Source organism: Aegilops tauschii, chromosome 5, assembly GCF_002575655.3.
Source record: "Aegilops tauschii subsp. strangulata cultivar AL8/78 chromosome 5, Aet v6.0, whole genome shotgun sequence".
In the NCBI taxonomy this organism is placed as follows: Eukaryota; Viridiplantae; Streptophyta; class Magnoliopsida; order Poales; family Poaceae; genus Aegilops; species Aegilops tauschii.
In genome coordinates, this window is record NC_053039.3 from 96412134 (window position 1) to 96421371 (window position 9238).

Genomic DNA, 9238 nt, shown 5'->3' on the forward strand with positions numbered 1-9238 from the left:
AATCCTTGACCACGTGGTGGAGGAGATCAGCAGCAGGGCCTTCGAAGAGATCGACGGTTTTTGAACCAGGGGGTTTGGGGATGGACCACTTAACCTGTGACATGGATCACGTGAAGCCGTCACTGTCGACGAGCTGGATGTCGTAGCCAGCTTTACGCTAGCCCGCTGACGTGAAGCCTTCGACATGGCAACGTAGTCAATGTCCTTGCCGGCTTCCGCAACGAGGAGTTGCTCCAGAATCGACAGGTCGGGACAAACGGCGACCACCTCGCCAACATCTGCCAAAGAGGCCATGATAAACCTCTTTTTGGCTGAACGCTCTTCGGACTCCCCGGTATACGTGGTCGGGCTTAAGCTGCGACTCTCTGGAGTAGGGATGTGGATCTGGCAGGGAGGGACACCACATGCCTCATCTAAAGACTCAGGGGGGCGATGGTATAGGAATCGCTGGGTAACCTGAACTTTATTATCTAAGCTAGGAGGCACGGGCAGACCGATAGGGGTTGGCGGCGGCGACGATGATGATCTAGGGTTTGAGTAGGGGGGCTATGGAGGGGGCGGGTTGGTGTTTGAGGATACGCCGCGGCTTCTGAAAATTAGTAATGGTGGGTGGAGATGGTGGTGGACGAGGGAGGGCGACGGTTCAAATGCCTCGGCTACTGGAATTTTACTATAAGGTCGGTGGTGGAGGAGTGGGGGCAATGGTTGAAATACCGTGGCTAGTAAAATTTGGGTAAAGGAATTGATGTGGGGCGGGAGCATCCGAGATCGCACACGGTCCAATAAGAATATGCGTGTATGATAATAAGGAAAAGCGGCGGAACCGCCGATTTTTGCATCGCTCGAGGCGGGTAATTTGTTTTTAGATTTCTAGCTACACTACAAAAAAACACTTCCGTGATGATACGCGTTTGTCATAGTAGGTCATGTTTTCTGTCATGCATGTATATCCATGACGATTTTATGACAGAATCAAGATAGTCATACATGTGCTGTCGTAGAAGTGTTCCATGGCAGTACTAAAATTATCATCATGGAAATTTTCACTTCTGTGTCGATAAATGGCGCGTCATGGAAGTGCTTTCGTCAAGGGTAACCGACACGTGGCCTCCACTGTAACGGGTCGATGTTAAGCTACCGAGTCTAGTTTTGGATCCGATAACCCACTAACAGCACGGACCGATATCGATTTTCCACAGGTAAAATTCTCATTGGTCGACGGAACCACGTGTCAGCTCCGCGTCGCGACAGATGTCAGTCGTCCAATGGACATCAGGCGCCTATGATACGTCGACACATGGCATGGCCCAACAGTGGCCAGTTTAGGTTAAAAGGTCGGGCCTGACAAAATAAGCGGGTCGGCACATTAGCGGCCTACTTGCGTGAGGCCCATTCACAACCACGGCCCATACGAGTTACATAGAATCGACCCATCAATGGCCCATTCTAGATTTGAAAATTTCCAGCCCATCGTCAGTTCCAGCCCGTTAACAGCCCGCTACGTCTTTCGGCTCAATTACGACCCGGCCTTCTTTCGGCCTGTTAGCAGCTCATTATAGATATGGACCAATATCCCGCCAGTGCGTCTTCCGGCCCATTCTGTAGTTGGGCCAACTTCTAGCCCATTTTGACTTTCGGCCTTTTCTTGGCCCATTATGTACATGGGCCAACTTCTAGCCCGTTGTGTCTTTCGGCATGTTAACAACCCGCACATCAGCTGGACCTTTGATGGTGCCACCTGATTTTGGGTCCTTTAACGGCCCACATTCTCCAGGGCACAATTTCAGCCCGACGCGACTTTCGGCCTGTTAAAAGCCTAGTTTGTAAATTGGTCCTCTTTTGGCCCAAAACACTTTCGGCCTCTTACTGGCCCGTCAAGTAAAAGGGCTGAGACAAAATTGATGATTATTTTGGCCTGCTAGAGGCCCCCGGGCCATTTCTATTTATACGGCCCTATCGAGCTTTCGACCTGTTAATGGCCTGCTAAGAGCCCTTGTTACGATGGGCCATATGGGTGGGCCGAAATCCACTAATTGTAACGGACCTTGTTGATTGGGCCATCTGAGACATTATGAGACCACATCGATTAGGATCCACTAAATATTAGTTGACCAGCCCAATTAAGGCCCACTTTGACTACACATGTTTGTTCGTTCGGATGGCGTCCAGGTAATGTTTGGACGTGTTGGCCCCTATTTCAACGATATAGCATATATAAAGAATTATCCTACTCTACTATCGCCTCTAAAAACCTACACTATACAATAAAGATACTAAGGCATAGAAACGAAGAATAATCCTACACTACAGAATAAAGAAATTACAGCAGATTATATCCACTTGGCATTATAGTTCGGCACCAGTGATAATAAAGCATACACAAACAACAAATTACATACACTGGGAAAATAAAGCTCATACATCATGGACGTGCATCAACAGAACTTGCCATTTGAACTATAATCTCTTCAAAAAATAGGATTGGTCGGATTCAGATAGCACAAATTTCAGTCTTCAAAATCTCCAATTCCTTTGTGGTTATCTCAGTGTCTTGTTTCATTTTTTTTGACTCCTGCATCTAATACCTGCAACTCCAGTCTCAACATGTTGATTACATGTTGAGAATCATATACACGCTTCTTGCCACCTCTAGTTTATGCTTTAGAACATCAGCACATTACAATTCCAATCCAAAATCATTTGGTAACGGTCATGCCACACTGCTCTCAGATCATAAGCAGGTGATATTTTGAAAATTATAAAAATGGTAGTCTGTGCAGCCCACATAAAGAAATCTCTCTTAGCTTACCAGAGGAGCATGATGTTGGGGACAAATCCAAAACACAAACATGTTACAAATTTAGACCACACGCCGCTACTGAATATTATATATATATATATGATGGTTTGAGGCGGTTGTACTGATGATTTTTATCTCGTTGAACTGATCCTCTTTTTGTCGGAATGGGGCGTGTAATATATCGTTGGAAAGCTCTTCACATCTATATTACAAATATATAGGAATTTTTTGCAAAATCATCACGGTTTAAAAGCAGTTTTGAAAAAACCGTTTTTACAAAACCGAAAACGCGAATCATATTTTGGACTTAATTTTCAAACGGTTACTTGGAATTGAGCAAATAAGATGGCATTGGAAAGCTGGTGAAATTCCGCTTCTTCCATATATCTATTTTTTTTCAAATTCTAAACAATTTAAAAGTAATTTGAAAAATGGTGAAATTCTGGGCAAAACGTATTTTCTCGTTTTTTTTGCAAATGGTTTGTCGGATTGACGCAAATGATACAGCGTTGGAAAGCTGTGAAAAATGCGCAACCTTTTCGTATAGAAATGTTTTTCTAATTCCTTAAGGTTTAAACTCGAGTTCGAATACGGTCAAATTTGATTTCGAACGTGATTTCTTAAAAGTTCGTCGAAATGGGGCAAATAATATACCGTTAGAAAGATATCGAAAATGCGAAACTTAGTCATGTTGAATATTTTCTCAAATTCGCAACCGTTGAGGAGTAATTCTTAATACGGTGAGACCCATCGCGTTGTGTTTTCGGTCAAAAAACAGAGTACTCGTACTGAGGTATTTTTTCACAGTACTGATATCGAAAATGGGGCAAATTAAACTGAATGATTTTTTTAATAAAATGAAAATGTTTTGTGTTTTCTTTTGAACTCAACATTGTTTTGTGACGATATGCTGGACTTCTCTCATTTTACCATTTGAACTTTTACCAGTTTGAATTTCTCTCATCGTGTTATTTTTTTATCTGAAAACAGAGTACTCATACTGATATATGTGTTTTTTGTACTGAGGTATTTTCACAGATGAGACTTTACTTTGCTTTTTTGGTATGGTTATCCTCATAACTTTTCAACGGTTTATGTCATCATCGTCCTTGAACTTATATGGTTTATATCGTTGAACTGAATGATATTTTTTTCAAAAATAAAATATTTTGTGTGTTTATTTTTTAACTCTTTTTTTGCAACGGTATTTTGTACTTCTCTCGTTTTGCAACTTGAACTTTTAACATATGAGTTTTCGTGGGTTTTTTGAATTTCCGCATTTCTATATATTGGAAACAATTTTTTCTTTCTTGTTTTTAATTCAAACTGATAATTGTTTCTTGTTCGAACTGATCATTTATTTTTTTAATTCAAATTGACCATTGTTTTTAATTCAGATTTTTTTAATTCGAATTGATCATTGTTTTTAATTTGATCTGATCATTGTTATTATTGCAAACCGACTTTTTAATTCAAACTGATCATTATCTTTAAGATTGCAAATTATAAGGAACTTTCTTCTATCTATCATAAGAACTGATACAACAGATTCGTTTGAATTGTTTCTCAAAAAAAAGGGCTACTCTTGCTTTACGAAGTGTTATGAAGAGTACTACAAAGATTACTATAAGATTTGTGAACTAAGGCCGTACATAAGTTGTACTGATCCACATGGGAAGATTTGCTAGGTGCACTTATGGAATCATACATGATACCATTTTACCTGAACTTAGCTGAACTTTGTATAGGGATCCACATTTTACGCTAGCCTCAGGACAGAGTTGGCGCGCGAAGCAGCAGTGGGACAGTTGTGTGCGAAGTCCGGCGGCGCTTGGAGGTAGGTGGCGGTGCTCGGAGGCAAGGGCTAGGCGGCGCCGCACTGAGGGAGGGAGGTTGTGGCGGTGGCGTGCTATTTTTTCTGTGTTGGAAACATAGTACTCGAACCGATCTCACGCTGAACGTGTGATTTCACAGACTCGATTTACTATGTTTATTCGTTAAAGTTTTGCTCGTAACTTTTCAACAATTTAATATAGGACGCCGATAACTGCCACATGTGTGAGCGTTAAGGAATCTGCCCACACGTTTTGTGTGGTGCCTAAAAGGACCAGCCCACACGTCTGTGTGTGGGCAAAACAACTAGCACCCACACGCCTCTTTTCTCCCTCCCGGTCCCTCTTCCACGCGTTCATGTGGGCGAAATAGATAACGCCCACACGCACGGTACGTCAGGCCTCGTACATCGTGGTCCCGCACGCCCCACGTGACACTTTACCGCGCGCCCGCAGTTGCCATGGGCCGGACCCTCGTCCATGTTCGTTTAAGTGCAGTTGCCATGTCGCTGAACTACGGTTGCCATGTCGGACAACTACAGTTGCCATGTTTGCTCAATTGCAGTTGCCATCTCAGGTCAAAGTTCCAGATTGCCCTTTTTTGGACAACTACAGTTGTTGCCATGTGTGGTTTGGTCTACTGCAGTTGCCATGATTTCAAAACTTTAGGAGTTGCCACCTACTAACACTAGGCAGTTGCCATGTATCGCTAAAAAAAAGGCATGGCAAAAAAACATGTTCGGGTAAAAGAGAGTTGACATGTGCTCACAAGCACGCTAGGCAGTTGCCATGTAAAAAAAAGAGTTGCCATCTGCTTACGTGCACGCTAGGGCAGTTTGTCATGTACCATGCAAAACATATGGCAACTGACATGTACGGGTAAAAAAAAGAGTTGCCATCTGCTTGCAATCACACTAGGGCAGTTACCATGTACACTGCAAAACGCATGACAACTGGCAGCTTGGGTGTGGGAGAGGAGGCGGGCGTGTGGGTGAGATGGCAAACGCCCACACACCAGCCCTTGTGCGTGACTGAAAACTGGTGTGTGGGCGAACTGCTAAACGCCCACACACCGGCCCCTCCGTGTGGTAAAACGGATGTGTGGGCGACCTCTCTCACACACCACACACGCGAGTTGTCCTACGTGGCATACAAAATCAGCTAATTTGTGCCAAGATTCGTGCAGAAGTTACTGGACGGTGATGAAGGCGTGTGGGTGAGTTTGCTAACGCCCACACGTGTGGGCGTTACACTTTTCGTTAATATATTGTCGACCCCGAACTTGCATGGTTTATATCGTTGAACCGAATGCTATTCTGTTCAAAAAGAAAATGTTTTTGCATGTTTTCTTTTAACTCAATATTTTTTTTGCAATGATGTTATGGACTTCTCTCATTTTACGACTTGTACATTTACCATTTGAATTTCTGTGGGGCTTCTTTTTTGTTTGAACTTTTTACAATTTGATTTTCTATGTGTGTTTCTTTTTTAATTCAAACTGACCATTTCTTTTTATTCCGAACTGATCACCATTTTTAACTCATACTGATCAATATTTTTAATTCAAATCTTTTTGTCCTTTCATATGACATAAATTATTCATCTCCCCTGACCTCTTAAAATTCAAGACTCAGGCACAAACATCCTCGTCTTAGCAGGACAAGCTAATTCATTTGCATGCAAAGCAACAATAACATGCTAAGACAAGCTAATTCATTTGCATGCAAAGCAACAATAACAATACTCCAAACATACCAAGGGACGTCACACTGCAAAAACAATGCAACCAACGGGTTCTCTCCAATGGCAAAATCGACAATTTTTTAATTTGCACGACATCTAAACAAGAACTACATGATACACAATTTTCCATCATGCACCTGCTATCCTGAACATAAATGAAATGAGAGAAGGGTATCCTGAACCTCTAAACAAGAACTTGCAATTTTTTTCCATCATGCACCCAGAGGTTCTGCCTTCTCCCCCGGCCCTGAAACAAGAGCACCATCAGACGAACGGGAATAGGGTCGAGGAGCGGCGACCGTGGTTGGCCCTGGAAGCAAGAAAAGTGAATCGAGACGGTTAACTCGTTGAACTAAGATAGTTAACTAACTGATTGCAATAAAGAGTCTAAATCACTTTTCTTCTAGTGGAAGTGGAGGAATGATTAACAAATACATAATTCATTTTTATTAACACAAAAAAAAACTACAACGACCAGGAATACAAAATGCACTGTACAGGCAGAGAGTAAACATACAACTCCCATTCTAAAAAAATAAAACTTAATAGCTCTCAGAGTTTGAACTATTGTACACTTTTTTTGTCGAACTGATGCAAAAAAAAAAAAATCCTGGGCGGGCCATGGCCCAGGTCTGCCCGTACAAAGCTCCGCCCCTGCCTGCACACACACACCAGCCACCAATTAACACATATGCACAAATTGATGTAAAAAACTCATGCACAAACTGAAACCAAGTTTAATTTTGACCGCTGCTCCGGCGCCGTTGGCGGCAACTTCTCTGAACTTGGCGTATACGAGCAATAGAACTTCTCGGCCTTCCATACGCGCACTGAAGAACCACCATATGTCAAACTGAACATACACAAGAAAAGGACCGGCAGTAGATGTCAATATATAAATTGATGTTTTTTTGCAGGTTTTTGGGAATGAGAATTCATGTTTTGTAACTACATTAAAGTTCTAAATATCTGTACTGCTCCATAAGAAATGTTATTACTGCATATTTCCAAACTATTTAGCTTGTATGTTGACAACAAAGAAACTTCAAAAAGGATGGTTTAAGTTCTTTTTAGGCATATAAAATATAGCTTGAGAGCAACAGGAAATAGCACAAGTTCTCCAATGCAAACTGAACAAGGTTTACCAAGCATAAGAACAAAAATGTAGAGTGCACCTAATTCGTTCGGGCCTCTTTTCTAAACTTTGTGCATGGTAGATTTAACAAACGAGGATCCAACGATGAAAATATAAATTTAATCACAACAATTAGTAGAGAGAGACGTAACAGCACAAACGCACTCAATCTTTGAGAAGACAGAGAGAATTGTACTTACGATTGTGGCTGTTCCATTCCGGTGATCACTCAATTTTGCTTTGTCTGGTGTTTCATTCCCGTGTACCAGAAGCTGACCTTCAGGAGGTGGCGAAGAAGAACGACCGACGACCAACAGTGACCAATGGCCATAGCCACTCATAGCGTGACGGCCGACGAAGACGATAGTGTCCAACAACTTCCCTGTCCTGGCTCATTGCGGGACATGCACTGGACCAACAAGAAAAAGGATCTGAAGTGATATAGGCAACCGACTCAAGATGACTGAGAATCAACATCTAGCTTCTTATACAACAGAGATCTACCCTACTAATCAACATATGCAAGTCTGATACATACGAAATTGGTTGAAGATGATTACCAGAACAAGATGGATGTTATTTTCATATTTGAATTTCTACTAATTAGACTTGTGACCAGGAAGTAGATGGACTGAAAAGCAGGAAGTATTACAAATTTTCTATACAATGAACTACCATACAATATAAAACTGAATTAATTTTTTAACACGCACACTGCACTGATTCAGCTTTCCTTTACGAACTGATGATAAAATACATACTGGGCTGCTACATGAAGGCTATCGATGACATGAATCACGCCGAGTTGGACTGCGGAGCTGGACGTCCTCGACCCCCGTGGTTCCTCAGGTCGCATTGTTTTACCAGTGAAGCAGAGGCGATGGAGTTGGAGCGGGGCACGCCCACAGCAGCGAGATTGAACGGCCGGGGATTGTGCCGTTGAACTTCCTGCACGCGGCAGCGGCACATCGACAGTGCGGGCGACCACCCCCGACACCAAGAGCGGCGGGTGGGGTTGGAAGCATGGTGTAGCCGCCGGCGTTATTGGGGAGGGAGGCGGCGAGCGCCGGCGTGGGGGAGGGAGCCGGCGATCGCCAGCATGGGAGAGGGAGGCGGTGGCCCGCGACATGTGGCTGGAGGCGGCGGCCGGCGGCGTGGGGGTGGAGGCAGCGACCGACGGCATAGGGGGCGGAGGTCGCGGCGAGCGGCATCGGGGGCGGAGGTCGCGGCGAGCGGCATCGGGGGCAGAGGCCGCGGCCCGCGGTGTGGGGGACGGAGGTGGCGGCGATGGAGCGATGAGATGCGAGGGCTGCGAGAGCGATGCGATGCGAGGATAAGTGTGTGGGCCATTGCAAAAACGGATCGGGCCCTGTATAGAGTCGGGGTAACAGAATATTATTCTGCTACTAGTAACAGAATAGTCCAGTCCTATATATATTTTGCATATAAGTAAGCAAGCAATTAGCCATTCGGTAGCTCAATTAACTAGCTGGAACATTGTGTGCCATGTTTTAGAAAAGTCTTAGGAAGCATAATGAACTGCAGGGGATTCATACAAACCTACTACAACAAGAAAAACTATGCAATCATTAGCCTCGTATAAATTAGATTGTGAGCCTCATCCAGTACTAGTTGGTTAATAGACTTCAAAGCTTCAGGCACACTGCGCCAGAGTAATTAAATGGTAAGGCCTTTAATTACATCAACTAATAGTTATACAAGTACCCT

General features: G+C 43.5%; 1 long non-coding RNA gene across 1 annotated transcript; it reads right to left on the reverse strand.

Moving 5' to 3' along the window:
* Positions 1–6325: 6325 nt before the first annotated feature.
* Positions 6326–8853, reverse strand: LOC109750292 (uncharacterized). Its single transcript, XR_012184217.1, has 4 exons — positions 8272–8853; positions 7711–7919; positions 7124–7228; positions 6326–7033 (listed from the first exon to the last, which is right to left on the reverse strand). It is a non-coding gene; the product is annotated as an uncharacterized lncRNA (long non-coding RNA).
* Positions 8854–9238: the final 385 nt, after the last annotated feature.